Source organism: Eleutherodactylus coqui, chromosome 1, assembly GCF_035609145.1.
Source record: "Eleutherodactylus coqui strain aEleCoq1 chromosome 1, aEleCoq1.hap1, whole genome shotgun sequence".
Lineage (NCBI taxonomy): Eukaryota > Metazoa > Chordata > Amphibia > Anura > Eleutherodactylidae > Eleutherodactylus > Eleutherodactylus coqui.
The window spans coordinates 9,576,989-9,590,320 of NC_089837.1; the positions used below are offsets into that span (position 1 = coordinate 9,576,989).

General features: G+C 49.0%; 23 non-coding genes across 23 annotated transcripts; all 23 read right to left on the reverse strand.

Moving 5' to 3' along the window:
- Positions 1–808: 808 nt before the first annotated feature.
- On the reverse strand, positions 809–894 carry TRNAY-GUA (transfer RNA tyrosine (anticodon GUA)). The gene is given in 2 exon segments: positions 809–844; positions 858–894. It is a non-coding gene; the product is annotated as a tRNA-Tyr (tRNA).
- Positions 895–994: 100 nt separating this feature from the next.
- Positions 995–1,067, reverse strand: TRNAA-AGC (transfer RNA alanine (anticodon AGC)). The gene has a single exon. It is a non-coding gene; the product is annotated as a tRNA-Ala (tRNA).
- Positions 1,068–1,762: 695 nt separating this feature from the next.
- Positions 1,763–1,848, reverse strand: TRNAY-GUA (transfer RNA tyrosine (anticodon GUA)). The gene is given in 2 exon segments: positions 1,763–1,798; positions 1,812–1,848. It is a non-coding gene; the product is annotated as a tRNA-Tyr (tRNA).
- Positions 1,849–1,948: 100 nt separating this feature from the next.
- TRNAA-AGC (transfer RNA alanine (anticodon AGC)) lies at positions 1,949–2,021 on the reverse strand. Its single transcript has one exon. It is a non-coding gene; the product is annotated as a tRNA-Ala (tRNA).
- A 701-nt stretch (positions 2,022–2,722) lies between these two features.
- TRNAY-GUA (transfer RNA tyrosine (anticodon GUA)) lies at positions 2,723–2,808 on the reverse strand. Its single transcript is given in 2 exon segments — positions 2,723–2,758; positions 2,772–2,808. It is a non-coding gene; the product is annotated as a tRNA-Tyr (tRNA).
- A 100-nt stretch (positions 2,809–2,908) lies between these two features.
- Positions 2,909–2,981, reverse strand: TRNAA-AGC (transfer RNA alanine (anticodon AGC)). Its single transcript has one exon. It is a non-coding gene; the product is annotated as a tRNA-Ala (tRNA).
- A 701-nt stretch (positions 2,982–3,682) lies between these two features.
- On the reverse strand, positions 3,683–3,768 carry TRNAY-GUA (transfer RNA tyrosine (anticodon GUA)). The gene is given in 2 exon segments: positions 3,683–3,718; positions 3,732–3,768. It is a non-coding gene; the product is annotated as a tRNA-Tyr (tRNA).
- A 100-nt stretch (positions 3,769–3,868) lies between these two features.
- On the reverse strand, positions 3,869–3,941 carry TRNAA-AGC (transfer RNA alanine (anticodon AGC)). Its single transcript has one exon. It is a non-coding gene; the product is annotated as a tRNA-Ala (tRNA).
- Positions 3,942–4,633: 692 nt separating this feature from the next.
- On the reverse strand, positions 4,634–4,719 carry TRNAY-GUA (transfer RNA tyrosine (anticodon GUA)). Its single transcript is given in 2 exon segments — positions 4,634–4,669; positions 4,683–4,719. It is a non-coding gene; the product is annotated as a tRNA-Tyr (tRNA).
- Positions 4,720–4,819: 100 nt separating this feature from the next.
- TRNAA-AGC (transfer RNA alanine (anticodon AGC)) lies at positions 4,820–4,892 on the reverse strand. The gene has a single exon. It is a non-coding gene; the product is annotated as a tRNA-Ala (tRNA).
- Positions 4,893–5,769: 877 nt separating this feature from the next.
- Positions 5,770–5,842, reverse strand: TRNAA-AGC (transfer RNA alanine (anticodon AGC)). The gene has a single exon. It is a non-coding gene; the product is annotated as a tRNA-Ala (tRNA).
- Positions 5,843–6,541: 699 nt separating this feature from the next.
- On the reverse strand, positions 6,542–6,627 carry TRNAY-GUA (transfer RNA tyrosine (anticodon GUA)). Its single transcript is given in 2 exon segments — positions 6,542–6,577; positions 6,591–6,627. It is a non-coding gene; the product is annotated as a tRNA-Tyr (tRNA).
- Positions 6,628–6,727: 100 nt separating this feature from the next.
- On the reverse strand, positions 6,728–6,800 carry TRNAA-AGC (transfer RNA alanine (anticodon AGC)). Its single transcript has one exon. It is a non-coding gene; the product is annotated as a tRNA-Ala (tRNA).
- Positions 6,801–8,442: 1,642 nt separating this feature from the next.
- TRNAY-GUA (transfer RNA tyrosine (anticodon GUA)) lies at positions 8,443–8,528 on the reverse strand. The gene is given in 2 exon segments: positions 8,443–8,478; positions 8,492–8,528. It is a non-coding gene; the product is annotated as a tRNA-Tyr (tRNA).
- Positions 8,529–9,409: 881 nt separating this feature from the next.
- Positions 9,410–9,495, reverse strand: TRNAY-GUA (transfer RNA tyrosine (anticodon GUA)). The gene is given in 2 exon segments: positions 9,410–9,445; positions 9,459–9,495. It is a non-coding gene; the product is annotated as a tRNA-Tyr (tRNA).
- A 100-nt stretch (positions 9,496–9,595) lies between these two features.
- On the reverse strand, positions 9,596–9,668 carry TRNAA-AGC (transfer RNA alanine (anticodon AGC)). Its single transcript has one exon. It is a non-coding gene; the product is annotated as a tRNA-Ala (tRNA).
- Positions 9,669–10,365: 697 nt separating this feature from the next.
- Positions 10,366–10,451, reverse strand: TRNAY-GUA (transfer RNA tyrosine (anticodon GUA)). The gene is given in 2 exon segments: positions 10,366–10,401; positions 10,415–10,451. It is a non-coding gene; the product is annotated as a tRNA-Tyr (tRNA).
- A 100-nt stretch (positions 10,452–10,551) lies between these two features.
- On the reverse strand, positions 10,552–10,624 carry TRNAA-AGC (transfer RNA alanine (anticodon AGC)). Its single transcript has one exon. It is a non-coding gene; the product is annotated as a tRNA-Ala (tRNA).
- A 695-nt stretch (positions 10,625–11,319) lies between these two features.
- Positions 11,320–11,405, reverse strand: TRNAY-GUA (transfer RNA tyrosine (anticodon GUA)). The gene is given in 2 exon segments: positions 11,320–11,355; positions 11,369–11,405. It is a non-coding gene; the product is annotated as a tRNA-Tyr (tRNA).
- Positions 11,406–11,505: 100 nt separating this feature from the next.
- Positions 11,506–11,578, reverse strand: TRNAA-AGC (transfer RNA alanine (anticodon AGC)). The gene has a single exon. It is a non-coding gene; the product is annotated as a tRNA-Ala (tRNA).
- A 690-nt stretch (positions 11,579–12,268) lies between these two features.
- On the reverse strand, positions 12,269–12,354 carry TRNAY-GUA (transfer RNA tyrosine (anticodon GUA)). The gene is given in 2 exon segments: positions 12,269–12,304; positions 12,318–12,354. It is a non-coding gene; the product is annotated as a tRNA-Tyr (tRNA).
- Positions 12,355–12,454: 100 nt separating this feature from the next.
- Positions 12,455–12,527, reverse strand: TRNAA-AGC (transfer RNA alanine (anticodon AGC)). Its single transcript has one exon. It is a non-coding gene; the product is annotated as a tRNA-Ala (tRNA).
- A 701-nt stretch (positions 12,528–13,228) lies between these two features.
- Positions 13,229–13,314, reverse strand: TRNAY-GUA (transfer RNA tyrosine (anticodon GUA)). The gene is given in 2 exon segments: positions 13,229–13,264; positions 13,278–13,314. It is a non-coding gene; the product is annotated as a tRNA-Tyr (tRNA).
- Between the last annotated feature and the right edge of the window lie 18 nt (positions 13,315–13,332).

A 13,332-nucleotide genomic window follows, 5' to 3' on the forward strand; every position in this document is an offset into this window, starting at 1 on the left:
TGGCACTACCTTCAAATGAAGGGCCAACTTCTTTTTAGTTGGCACTGACACAAAAACCTAGGAAGCAGCTGCACGCATATCTGGCTAAACCTTCGATAGCTCAGCTGGTAGAGCGGAGGACTGTAGTAGGTCGCTGGTTCGATTCCGGCTCGAAGGATGCTTTTGAGTGTCCGACAACCTTGCATGCTTCAACTCGGAGGCTCTCTCGCACAGACTTTGCAGCTGCATACCTCCTGGGCGCACTCTTTTTGAGCCTGACCGCACAACCATTGGCCTTTGGAGAGAGTGTTAACAAGAATACTTCAAAACAAGAGTAACAATGCGTTGGCCGGGAATCGAACCCAGGTCAACTGCTTGGAAGGCAGCTATGCTCACCACTATACCACCAACGCCATAGAATTCGCACCACTTCTCAATCGTGAAAATGCAACTCTCACCCCTAGTGTGACTAAAGCCAACTCTTCTGCTTCGTTAGTGGCTTGACAACAGTCAGACGGTAATGTGGCTTCTCGTAAGAGAGGTTTAAGCAGCAGCAGAGTGGCGCAGCGGGAGCGTGCTGGGCCCATAACCCAGAGGTCGATGGATCGAAACCATCCTCTGCTAGGCGCAGAGTTTTGTATTTGTCATGCTCCCAGGAAAAAGGTACCCTTACTCTTGTTTTGAAGTATTCTTGTTAACACTCTCTCCAAAGGCCAATGGTTGTGCGGTCAGGCTCAAAAAGAGTGCGCCCAGGAGGTATGCAGCTGCAAAGTCTGTGCGAGAGAGCCTCCGAGTTGAAGCATGCAAGGTTGTCGGACACTCAAAAGCATCCTTCGAGCCGGAATCGAACCAGCGACCTAAGGATTGCTAATTAGCTACTACAGTCCTCCGCTCTACCAGCTGAGCTATCGAAGGTTTAGCCAGATATGCGTGCAGCTGCTTCCTAGGTTTTTGTGTCAGTGCCAACTAAAAAGAAGTTGGCCCTTCATTTGAAGGTAGTGCCAAGTGGAAGTTTTGGAGGATGCGGGCATCGATCCCGCTACCTCTCGCATGCTAAGCGAGCGCTCTACCATTTGAGCTAATCCCCCTCTACGGTTGCTGGCTTCTGGCACTCGGGTCACACCGCAGTCATGTTATCATGCCTAAACCAAGCTTTGACCATGGGAGAAGAAAGGTTTCTTTTTTTTTTTTTTTTTTTTTTAAGTGTGGATTTTTTGGTGCCTTGAAATATAAAGGACAGTGGAGTTTGCTGGGCTTTGGGTGGCCTGAAAGAACGAGACAGTGAATTTTTGGGGTACCTTTTTCCTGGGAGCATGAAAAATACAAAACTCTGCGCCTAGCAGAGGATGGTTTCGATCCATCGACCTCTGGGTTATGGGCCCAGCACGCTCCCGCTGCGCCACTCTGCTGCTGCTTAAACCTCTCTTACGAGAAGCCACATTACCGTCTGACTGTTGTCAAGCCACTAACGAAGCAGAAGAGTTGGCTTTAGTCACACTAGGGGTGAGAGTTGCATTTTCACGATTGAGAAGTGGTGCGAATTCTATGGCGTTGGTGGTATAGTGGTGAGCATAGCTGCCTTCCAAGCAGTTGACCCGGGTTCGATTCCCGGCCAACGCATTGTTACTCTTGTTTTGAAGTATTCTTGTTAACACTCTCTCCAAAGGCCAATGGTTGTGCGGTCAGGCTCAAAAAGAGTGCGGCCAGGAGGTATGCAGCTGCAAAGTCTGTGCAAGAGAGCCTCCAAGTTGAAGCATGCAAGGTTATCGGACACTCAAAAGCATCCTTCGAGCCGGAATCGAACCAGCGACCTAAGGATTGCTAACTAGCTACTACAGTCCTCCGCTCTACCAGCTGAGCTATCGAAGGTTTAGCCAGATATGCGTGCAGCTGCTTCCTAGGTTTTTGTGTCAGTGCCAACTAAAAAGAAGTTGGCCCTTCATTTGAAGGTAGTGCCAAGTGGAAGTTTTGGAGGATGCGGGCATCGATCCCGCTACCTCTCGCATGCTAAGCGAGCGCTCTACCATTTGAGCTAATCCCCCTCTACGGTTGCTGGCTTCTGGCACTCGGGTCACACCGCAGTCATGTTATCATGCCTAAACCAAGCTTTGACCATGGGAGAAGAAAGGTTTCTTTCTTTTTTTTTTTTTTTTTTTTTTTTAAGTGTGGATTTTTTGGTGCCTTGAAATATAAAGGACAGTGGAGTTTGCTGGGCTTTGGGTGGCCTGAAAGAACGAGACAGTGAATTTTTGGGGTACCTTTTTCCTGGGAGCATGAAAAATACAAAACTCTGCGCCTAGCAGAGGATGGTTTCGATCCATCGACCTCTGGGTTATGGGCCCAGCACGCGCCCGCTGCGCCACTCTGCTGCTGCTTAAACCTCTCTTACGAGAAGCCACATTACCGTCTGACTGTTGTCAAGCCACTAACGAAGCAGAAGAGTTGGCTTTAGTCACACTAGGGGTGAGAGTTGCATTTTCACGATTGAGAAGTGGTGCGAATTCTATGGCGTTGGTGGTATAGTGGTGAGCATAGCTGCCTTCCAAGCAGTTGACCCGGGTTCGATTCCCGGCCAACGCATTGTTTCTCTTGTTTTGAAGTATTCTTGTTAACACTCTCTCCAGAGGCCAATGGTTGTGCGGTCAGGCTCAAAAAGAGTGCGGCCAGGAGGTATGCAGCTGCAAAGTCTGTGCAAGAGAGCCTCCAAGTTGAAGCATGCAAGGTTATCGGACACTCAAAAGCATCCTTCGAGCCGGAATCGAACCAGCGACCTAAGGATTGCTAACTAGCTACTACAGTCCTCCGCTCTACCAGCTGAGCTATCGAAGGTTTAGCCAGATATGCGTGCAGCTGCTTCCTAGGTTTTTGTGTCAGTGCCAACTAAAAAGAAGTTGGCCCTTCATTTGAAGGTAGTGCCAAGTGGAAGTTTTGGAGGATGCGGGCATCGATCCCGCTACCTCTCGCATGCTAAGCGAGCGCTCTACCATTTGAGCTAATCCCCCTCTACGGTTGCTGGCTTCTGGCACTCGGGTCACACCGCAGTCATGTTATCATGCCTAAACCAAGCTTTGACCATGGGAGAAGAAAGGTTTCTTTCTTTTTTTTTTTTTTTTTTTTTTTCAAGTGTGGATTTTTTGGTGCCTTGAAATATAAAGGACAGTGGAGTTTGCTGGGCTTTGGGTGGCCTGAAAGAACGAGACAGTGAATTTTTGGGGTACCTTTTTCCTGGGAGCATGAAAAATACAAAACTCTGCGCCTAGCAGAGGATGGTTTCGATCCATCGACCTCTGGGTTATGGGCCCAGCACGCTCCCGCTGCGCCACTCTGCTGCTGCTTAAACCTCTCTTACGAGAAGCCACATTACCGTCTGACTGTTGTCAAGCCACTAACGAAGCAGAAGAGTTGGCTTTAGTCACACTAGGGGTGAGAGTTGCATTTTCACGATTGAGAAGTGGTGCGAATTCTATGGCATTGGTGGTATAGTGGTGAGCATAGCTGCCTTCCAAGCAGTTGACCCGGGTTCGATTCCCGGCCAACGCATTGTTACTCTTGTTTTGAAGTATTCTTGTTAACACTCTCTCCAAAGGCCAATGGTTGTGCGGTCAGGCTCAAAAAGAGTGCGCCCAGGAGGTATGCAGCTGCAAAGTCTGTGCGAGAGAGCCTCTGAGTTGAAGCATGCAAGGTTGTCGGACACTCAAAAGCATCCTTCGAGCCGGAATCGAACCAGCGACCTAAGGATTGCTAATTAGCTACTACAGTCCTCCGCTCTACCAGCTGAGCTATCGAAGGTTTAGCCAGATATGCGTGCAGCTGCTTCCTAGGTTTTTGTGTCAGTGCCAACTAAAAAGAAGTTGGCCCTTCATTTGAAGGTAGTGCCAAGTGGAAGTTTTGGAGGATGCGGGCATCGATCCCGCTACCTCTCGCATGCTAAGCGAGCGCTCTACCATTTGAGCTAATCCCCCTCTACGGTTGCTGGCTTCTGGCACTCGGGTCACACCGCAGTCATGTTATCATGCCTAAACCAAGCTTTGACCATGGGAGAAGAAAGGTTTCTTTCTTTTTTTTTTTTTTTAAGTGTGGATTTTTTGGTGCCTTGAAATATAAAGGACAGTGGAGTTTGCTGGGCTTTGGGTGGCCTGAAAGAACGAGACAGTGAATTTTTGGGGTACCTTTTTCCTGGGAGCATGAAAAATACAAAACTCTGCGCCTAGCAGAGGATGGTTTCGATCCATCGACCTCTGGGTTATGGGCCCAGCACGCGCCCGCTGCGCCACTCTGCTGCTGCTTAAACCTCTCTTACGAGAAGCCACATTACCGTCTGACTGTTGTCAAGCCACTAACGAAGCAGAAGAGTTGGCTTTAGTCACACTAGGGGTGAGAGTTGCATTTTCACGATTGAGAAGTGGTGCGAATTCTATGGCGTTGGTGTTATAGTGGTGAGCATAGCTGCCTTCCAAGCAGTTGACCCGGGTTCGATTCCCGGCCAACGCATTGTTACTCTTGTTTTGAAGTATTCTTGTTAACACTCTCTCCAAAGGCCAATGGTTGTGCGGTCAGGCTCAAAAAGAGTGCGCCCAGGAGGTATGCAGCTGCAAAGTCTGTGCGAGAGAGCCTCCGAGTTGAAGCATGCAAGGTTGTCGGACACTCAAAAGCATCCTTCGAGCCGGAATCGAACCAGCGACCTAAGGATTGCTAATTAGCTACTACAGTCCTCCGCTCTACCAGCTGAGCTATCGAAGGTTTAGCCAGATATGCGTGCAGCTGCTTCCTAGGTTTTTGTGTCAGTGCCAACTAAAAAGAAGTTGGCCCTTCATTTGAAGGTAGTGCCAAGTGGAAGTTTTGGAGGATGCGGGCATCGATCCCGCTACCTCTCGCATGCTAAGCGAGCGCTCTACCATTTGAGCTAATCCCCCTCTACGGTTGCTGGCTTCTGGCACTCGGGTCACACCGCAGTCATGTTATCATGCCTAAACCAAGCTTTGACCATGGGAGAAGAAAGGTTTCTTTCTTTTTTTTTTTTTTAAGTGTGGATTTTTTGGTGCCTTGAAATATAAAGGACAGTGGAGTTTGCTGGGCTTTGGGTGGCCTGAAAGAACGAGACAGTGAATTTTTGGGGTACCTTTTTCCTGGGAGCATGAAAAATACAAAACTCTGCACCGAGCAGAGGATGGTTTCGATCCATCGACCTCTGGGTTATGGGCCCAGCACGCTCCCGCTGCGCCACTCTGCTGCTGCTTAAACCTCTCTTACGAGAAGCCACATTACCGTCTGACTGTTGTCAAGCCACTAACGAAGCAGAAGAGTTGGCTTTAGTCACACTAGGGGTGAGAGTTGCATTTTCACGATTGAGAAGTGGTGCGAATTCTATGGCGTTGGTGGTATAGTGGTGAGCATAGCTGCCTTCCAAGCAGTTGACCCGGGTTCGATTCCCGGCCAACGCATTGTTACTCTTGTTTTGAAGTATTCTTGTTAACACTCTCTCCAAAGGCCAATGGTTGTGCGGTCAGGCTCAAAAAGAGTGCGGCCAGGAGGTATGCAGCTGCAAAGTCTGTGCGAGAGAGCCTCCGAGTTGAAGCATGCAAGGTTGTCGGACACTCAAAAGCATCCTTCGAGCCGGAATCGAACCAGCGACCTAAGGATTGCTAATTAGCTACTACAGTCCTCCGCGCTACCAGCTGAGCTATCGAAGGTTTAGCCAGATATGCGTGCAGCTGCTTCCTAGGTTTTTGTGTCAGTGCCAACTAAAAAGAAGTTGGCCCTTCATTTGAAGGTAGTGCCAAGTGGAAGTTTTGGAGGATGCGGGCATCGATCCCGCTACCTCTCGCATGCTAAGCGAGCGCTCTACCATTTGAGCTAATCCCCCTCTACGGTTGCTGGCTTCTGGCACTCGGGTCACACCGCAGTCATGTTATCATGCCTAAACCAAGCTTTGACCATGGGAGAAGAAAGGTTTCTTTCTTTTTTTTTTTTTTTTTTTTTTAAGTGTGGATTTTTTGGTGCCTTGAAATATAAAGGACAGTGGAGTTTGCTGGGCTTTGGGTGGCCTGAAAGAACGAGACAGTGAATTTTTGGGGTACCTTTTTCCTGGGAGCATGAAAAATACAAAACTCTGCGCCTAGCAGAGGATGGTTTCGATCCATCGACCTCTGGGTTATGGGCCCAGCACGCGCCCGCTGCGCCACTCTGCTGCTGCTTAAACCTCTCTTACGAGAAGCCACATTACCGTCTGACTGTTGTCAAGCCACTAACGAAGCAGAAGAGTTGGCTTTAGTCACACTAGGGGTGAGAGTTGCATTTTCACGATTGAGAAGTGGTGCGAATTCTATGGCGTTGGTGTTATAGTGGTGAGCATAGCTGCCTTCCAAGCAGTTGACCCGGGTTCGATTCCCGGCCAACGCATTGTTACTCTTGTTTTGAAGTATTCTTGTTAACACTCTCTCCAAAGGCCAATGGTTGTGCGGTCAGGCTCAAAAAGAGTGCGCCCAGGAGGTATGCAGCTGCAAAGTCTGTGCGAGAGAGCCTCCGAGTTGAAGCATGCAAGGTTGTCGGACACTCAAAAGCATCCTTCGAGCCGGAATCGAACCAGCGACCTAAGGATTGCTAATTAGCTACTACAGTCCTCCGCTCTACCAGCTGAGCTATCGAAGGTTTAGCCAGATATGCGTGCAGCTGCTTCCTAGGTTTTTGTGTCAGTGCCAACTAAAAAGAAGTTGGCCCTTCATTTGAAGGTAGTGCCAAGTGGAAGTTTTGGAGGATGCGGGCATCGATCCCGCTACCTCTCGCATGCTAAGCGAGCGCTCTACCATTTGAGCTAATCCCCCTCTACGGTTGCTGGCTTCTGGCACTCGGGTCACACCGCAGTCATGTTATCATGCCTAAACCAAGCTTTGACCATGGGAGAAGAAAGGTTTCTTTCTTTTTTTTTTTTTTAAGTGTGGATTTTTTGGTGCCTTGAAATATAAAGGACAGTGGAGTTTGCTGGGCTTTGGGTGGCCTGAAAGAACGAGACAGTGAATTTTTGGGGTACCTTTTTCCTGGGAGCATGAAAAATACAAAACTCTGCGCCTAGCAGAGGATGGTTTCGATCCATCGACCTCTGGGTTATGGGCCCAGCACGCTCCCGCTGCGCCACTCTGCTGCTGCTTAAACCTCTCTTACGAGAAGCCACATTACCGTCTGACTGTTGTCAAGCCCCTAACGAAGCAGAAGAGTTGGCTTTAGTCACACTAGGGGTGAGAGTTGCATTTTCACGATTGAGAAGTGGTGCGAATTCTATGGCGTTGGTGGTATAGTGGTGAGCATAGCTGCCTTCCAAGCAGTTGACCCGGGTTCGATTCCCGGCCAACGCATTGTTACTCTTGTTTTGAAGTATTCTTGTTAACACTCTCTCCAAAGGCCAATGGTTGTGCGGTCAGGCTCAAAAAGAGTGCGCCCAGGAGGTATGCAGCTGCAAAGTCTGTGCGAGAGAGCCTCCGAGTTGAAGCATGCAAGGTTGTCGGACACTCAAAAGCATCCTTCGAGCCGGAATCGAACCAGCGACCTAAGGATTGCTAATTAGCTACTACAGTCCTCTGCTCTACCAGCTGAGCTATCGAAGGTTTAGCCAGATATGCGTGCAGCTGCTTCCTAGGTTTTTGTGTCAGTGCCAACTAAAAAGAAGTTGGCCCTTCATTTGAAGGTAGTGCCAAGTGGAAGTTTGGGAGGATGCGGGCATCGATCCCGCTACCTCTCGCATGCTAAGCGAGCGCTCTACCATTTGAGCTAATCCCCCTCTACGGTTGCTGGCTTCTGGCACTCGGGTCACACCGCAGTCATGTTATCATGCCTAAACCAAGCTTTGACCATGGGAGAAGAAAGGTTTCTTTCTTTTTTTTTTTTTTTAAGTGTGGATTTTTTGGTGCCTTGAAATATAAAGGACAGTGGAGTTTGCTGGGCTTTGGGTGGCCTGAAAGAACGAGACAGTGAATTTTTGGGGTACCTTTTTCCTGGGAGCATGAAAAATACAAAACTCTGCACCTAGCAGAGGATGGTTTCGATCCATCGACCTCTGGGTTATGGGCCCAGCACGCTCCCGCTGCGCCACTCAGCTGCTGCTTAAACCTCTCTTACGAGAAGCCACATTACCGTCTGACTGTTGTCAAGCCACTAACGAAGCAGAAGAGTTGGCTTTAGTCACACTAGGGGTGAGAGTTGCATTTTCACGATTGAGAAGTGGTGCGAATTCTATGGCGTTGGTGGTATAGTGGTGAGCATAGCTGCCTTCCAAGCAGTTGACCCGGGTTCGATTCCCGGCCAACGCATTGTTTCTCTTGTTTTGAAGTATTCTTGTTAACACTCTCTCCAGAGGCCAATGGTTGTGCGGTCAGGCTCAAAAAGAGTGCGGCCAGGAGGTATGCAGCTGCAAAGTCTGTGCAAGAGAGCCTCCAAGTTGAAGCATGCAAGGTTATCGGACACTCAAAAGCATCCTTCGAGCCGGAATCGAACCAGCGACCTAAGGATTGCTAACTAGCTACTACAGTCCTCCGCTCTACCAGCTGAGCTATCGAAGGTTTAGCCAGATATGCGTGCAGCTGCTTCCTAGGTTTTTGTGTCAGTGCCAACTAAAAAGAAGTTGGCCCTTCATTTGAAGGTAGTGCCAAGTGGAAGTTTTGGAGGATGCGGGCATCAATCCCGCTACCTCTCGCATGCTAAGCGAGCGCTCTACCATTTGAGCTAATCCCCCTCTACGGTTGCTGGCTTCTGGCACTCGGGTCACACCGCAGTCATGTTATCATGCCTAAACCAAGCTTTGACCATGGGAGAAGAAAGGTTTCTTTCTTTTTTTTTTTTTTTTTTTTTTAAGTGTGGATTTTTTGGTGCCTTGAAATATAAAGGACAGTGGAGTTTGCTGGGCTTTGGGTGGCCTGAAAGAACGAGACAGTGAATTTTTGGGGTACCTTTTTCCTGGGAGCATGAAAAATACAAAACTCTGCGCCTAGCAGAGGATGGTTTCGATCCATCGACCTCTGGGTTATGGGCCCAGCACGCGCCCGCTGCGCCACTCTGCTGCTGCTTAAACCTCTCTTACGAGAAGCCACATTACCGTCTGACTGTTGTCAAGCCACTAACGAAGCAGAAGAGTTGGCTTTAGTCACACTAGGGGTGAGAGTTGCATTTTCACGATTGAGAAGTGGTGCGAATTCTATGGCGTTGGTGGTATAGTGGTGAGCATAGCTGCCTTCCAAGCAGTTGACCCGGGTTCGATTCCCGGCCAACGCATTGTTTCTCTTGTTTCTCTTGTTTTGAAGTATTCTTGTTAACACTCTCTCCAGAGGCCAATGGTTGTGCGGTCAGGCTCAAAAAGAGTGCGGCCAGGAGGTATGCAGCTGCAAAGTCTGTGCAAGAGAGCCTCCAAGTTGAAGCATGCAAGGTTGTCGGACACTCAAAAGCATCCTTCGAGCCGGAATCGAACCAGCGACCTAAGGATTGCTAATTAGCTACTACAGTCCTCCGCTCTACCAGCTGAGCTATCGAAGGTTTAGCCAGATATGCGTGCAGCTGCTTCCTAGGTTTTTGTGTCAGTGCCAACTAAAAAGAAGTTGGCCCTTCATTTGAAGGTAGTGCCAAGTGGAAGTTTTGGAGGATGCGGGCATCGATCCCGCTACCTCTCGCATGCTAAGCGAGCGCTCTACCATTTGAGCTAATCCCCCTCTACTGTTGCTGGTTTCTGGCACTCGGGTCACACCGCAGTCATGTTGTCATGCCTAAACCAAGTTTTGACCATGGGAGAAGAAAGGTTTTTTTTTTTTTTTTTTTTTTTTTTTTAAGTGTGGATTTTTTGGTGCCTTGAAATATAAAGGACAGTGGAGTTTGCTGGGCTTTGGGTGGCCTGAAAGAACGAGACAGTGAATTTTTGGGGTACCTTTTTCCTGGGAGCATGAAAAATACAAAACTCTGCGCCTAGCAGAGGATGGTTTCGATCCATCGACCTCTGGGTTATGGGCCCAGCACGCTCCCGCTGCGCCACTCTGCTGCTGCTTAAACCTCTCTTACGAGAAGCCACATTACCGTCTGACTGTTGTCAAGCCACTAACGAAGCAGAAGAGTTGGCTTTAGTCACACTAGGGGTGAGAGTTGCATTTTCACGATTGAGAAGTGGTGTGAATTCTATGGCGTTGGTGGTATAGTGGTGAGCATAGCTGCCTTCCAAGCAGTTGACCCGGGTTCGATTCCCGGCCAACGCATTGTTTCTCTTGTTTTGAAGTATTCTTGTTAACACTCTCTCCAGAGGCCAATGGTTGTGCGGTCAGGCTCAAAAAGAGTGCGCCCAGGAGGTATGCAGCTGCAAAGTCTGTGCGAGAGACCCTCCGAGTTGAAGCATGCAAGGTTGTCGGACACTCAAAAGCATCCTTCGAGCCGGAATCGAACCAGCGACCTAAGGATTGCTAATTAGCTACTACAGTCCTCCGCTCTACCAGCTGAGCTATCGAAGGTTTAGCCAGATATGCGTGCAGCTGCTTCCTAGGTTTTTGTGTCAGTGCCAACTAAAAAGAAGTTGGCCCTTCATTTGAAGGTAGTGCCAAGTGGAAGTTTTGGAGGATGCGGGCATCGATCCCGCTACCTCTCGCATGCTAAGCGAGCGCTCTACCATTTGAGCTAATCCCCCTCTACTGTTGCTGGTTTCTGGCACTCGGGTCACACCGCAGTCATGTTATCATGCCTAAACCAAGCTTTGACCATGGGAGAAGAAAGGTTTCTTTTTTTTTTTTTTTTTTTTTTAAGTGTGGATTTTTTGGTGCCTTGAAATATAAAGGACAGTGGAGTTTGCTGGGCTTTGGGTGGCCTGAAAGAACGAGACAGTGAATTTTTGGGGTACCTTTTTCCTGGGAGCATGAAAAATACAAAACTCTGCGCCTAGCAGAGGATGGTTTCGATCCATCGACCTCTGGGTTATGGGCCCAGCACGCTCCCGCTGCGCCACTCTGCTGCTGCTTAAACCTCTCTTACGAGAAGCCACATTACCGTCTGACTGTTGTCAAGCCACTAACGAAGCAGAAGAGTTGGCTTTAGTCACACTAGGGGTGAGAGTTGCATTTTCACGATTGAGAAGTGGTGTTAATTCTATGGCTTTGGTGGTATAGTGGTGAGCATAGCTGCCTTCCAAGCAGTTGACCCGGGTTCGATTCCCGGCCAACGCATTGTTTCTCTTGTTTTGAAGTATTCTTGTTAACACTCTCTCCAGAGGCCAATGGTTGTGCGGTCAGGCTCAAAAAGAGTGCGCCCAGGAGGTATGCAGCTGCAAAGTCTGTGCGAGAGAGCCTCCGAGTTGAAGCATGCAAGGTTGTCGGACACTCAAAAGCATCCTTCGAGCCGGAATCGAACCAGCGACCTAAGGATTGCTAATTAGCTACTACAGTCCTCCGCTCTACCAGCTGAGCTATCGAAGGTTTAGCCAGATATGCGTGCAGCTGCTTCCTAGGTTTTTGTGTCAGTGCCAACTAAAAAGAAGTTGGCCCTTCATTTGAAGGTAGTGCCAAGTGGAAGTTTTGGAGGATGCGGGCATCGATCCCGCTACCTCTCGCATGCTAAGCGAGCGCTCTACCATTTGAGCTAATCCCCCTCTACTGTTGCTGGTTTCTGGCACTCAGGTCACACCGCAGTCATGTTATCATGCCTAAACCAAGTTTTGACCATGGGAGAAGAAAGGTTTCTTTTTTTTTTTTTTTTAAAGTGTGGATTTTTTGGTGCCTTGAAATATAAAGGACAGTGGAGTTTGCTGGGCTTTGGGTGGCCTGAAAGAACGAGACAGTGAATTTTTGGGGTACCTTTTTCCTGGGAGCATGAAAAATACAAAACTCTGCGCCTAGCAGAGGATGGTTTCGATCCATCGACCTCTGGGTTATGGACCCAGCACGCTCCCGCTGCGCCACTCTGCTGCTGCTTAAACCTCTCTTACGAGAAGCCACATTACCGTCTGACTGTTGTCAAGCCACTAACGAAGCAGAAGAGTTGGCTTTAGTCACACTAGGGGTGAGAGTTGCATTTTCACGATTGAGAAGTGGTGTGAATTCTATGGCGTTGGTGGTATAGTGGTGAGCATAGCTGCCTTCCAAGCAGTTGACCCGGGTTCGATTCCCGGCCAACGCATTGTTACTCTTGTTTTGAAGTATTCTTGTTAACACTCTCTCCAGAGGCCAATGGTTGTGCGGTCAGGCTCAAAAAGAGTGCGCCCAGGAGGTATGCAGCTGCAAAGTCTGTGCGAGAGAGCCTCCGAGTTGAAGCATGCAAGGTTGTCGGACACTCAAAAGCATCCTTCGAGCCGGAATCGAACCAGCGACCTAAGGATTGCTAACTAGCTACTACAGTCCTCCGCTCTACCAGCTGAGCTATCGAAGGTTTAGCCAGATATGCGTGCAGCTGCTTCCTAGGTTTTTGTGTCAGTGCCAACTAAAAAGAAGTTGGCCCTTCATTTGAAGGTAGTGCCAAGTGGAAGTTTTGGAGGATGCGGGCATCGATCCCGCTACCTCTCGCATGCTAAGCGAGCGCTCTACCATTTGAGCTAATCCCCCTCTACGGTTGCTGGCTTCTGGCACTCGGGTCACACCGCAGTCATGTTATCATGCCTAAACCAAGCTTTGACCATGGGAGAAGAAAGGTTTCTTTCTTTTTTTTTTTTTTTTTTTTTTTTAAGTGTGGATTTTTTGGTGCCTTGAAATATAAAGGACAGTGGAGTTTGCTGGGCTTTGGGTGGCCTGAAAGAACGAGACAGTGAATTTTTGGGGTACCTTTTTCCTGGGAGCATGAAAAATACAAAACTCTGCGCCTAGCAGAGGATGGTTTCGATCCATCGACCTCTGGGTTATGGGCCCAGCACGCGCCCGCTGCGCCACTCTGCTGCTGCTTACACCTCTCTTACGAGAAGCCACATTACCGTCTGACTGTTGTCAAGCCACTAACGAAGCAGAAGAGTTGGCTTTAGTCACACTAGGGGTGAGAGTTGCATTTTCACGATTGAGAAGTGGTGCGAATTCTATGGCGTTGGTGGTATAGTGGTGAGCATAGCTGCCTTCCAAGCAGTTGACCCGGGTTCGATTCCCGGCCAACGCATTGTTTCTCTTGTTTTGAAGTATTCTTGTTAACACTCTCTCCAGAGGCCAATGGTTGTGCGGTCAGGCTCAAAAAGAGTGCGGCCAGGAGGTATGCAGCTGCAAAGTCTGTGCAAGAGAGCCTCCAAGTTGAAGCATGCAAGGTTATCGGACACTCAAAAGCATCCTTCGAGCCGGAATCGAACCAGCGACCTAAGGATTGCTAACTAGCTACTACAGTCCTCCGCTCTACCAGCTGAGCTATCGAAGGTTTAGCCAGATATGCGTG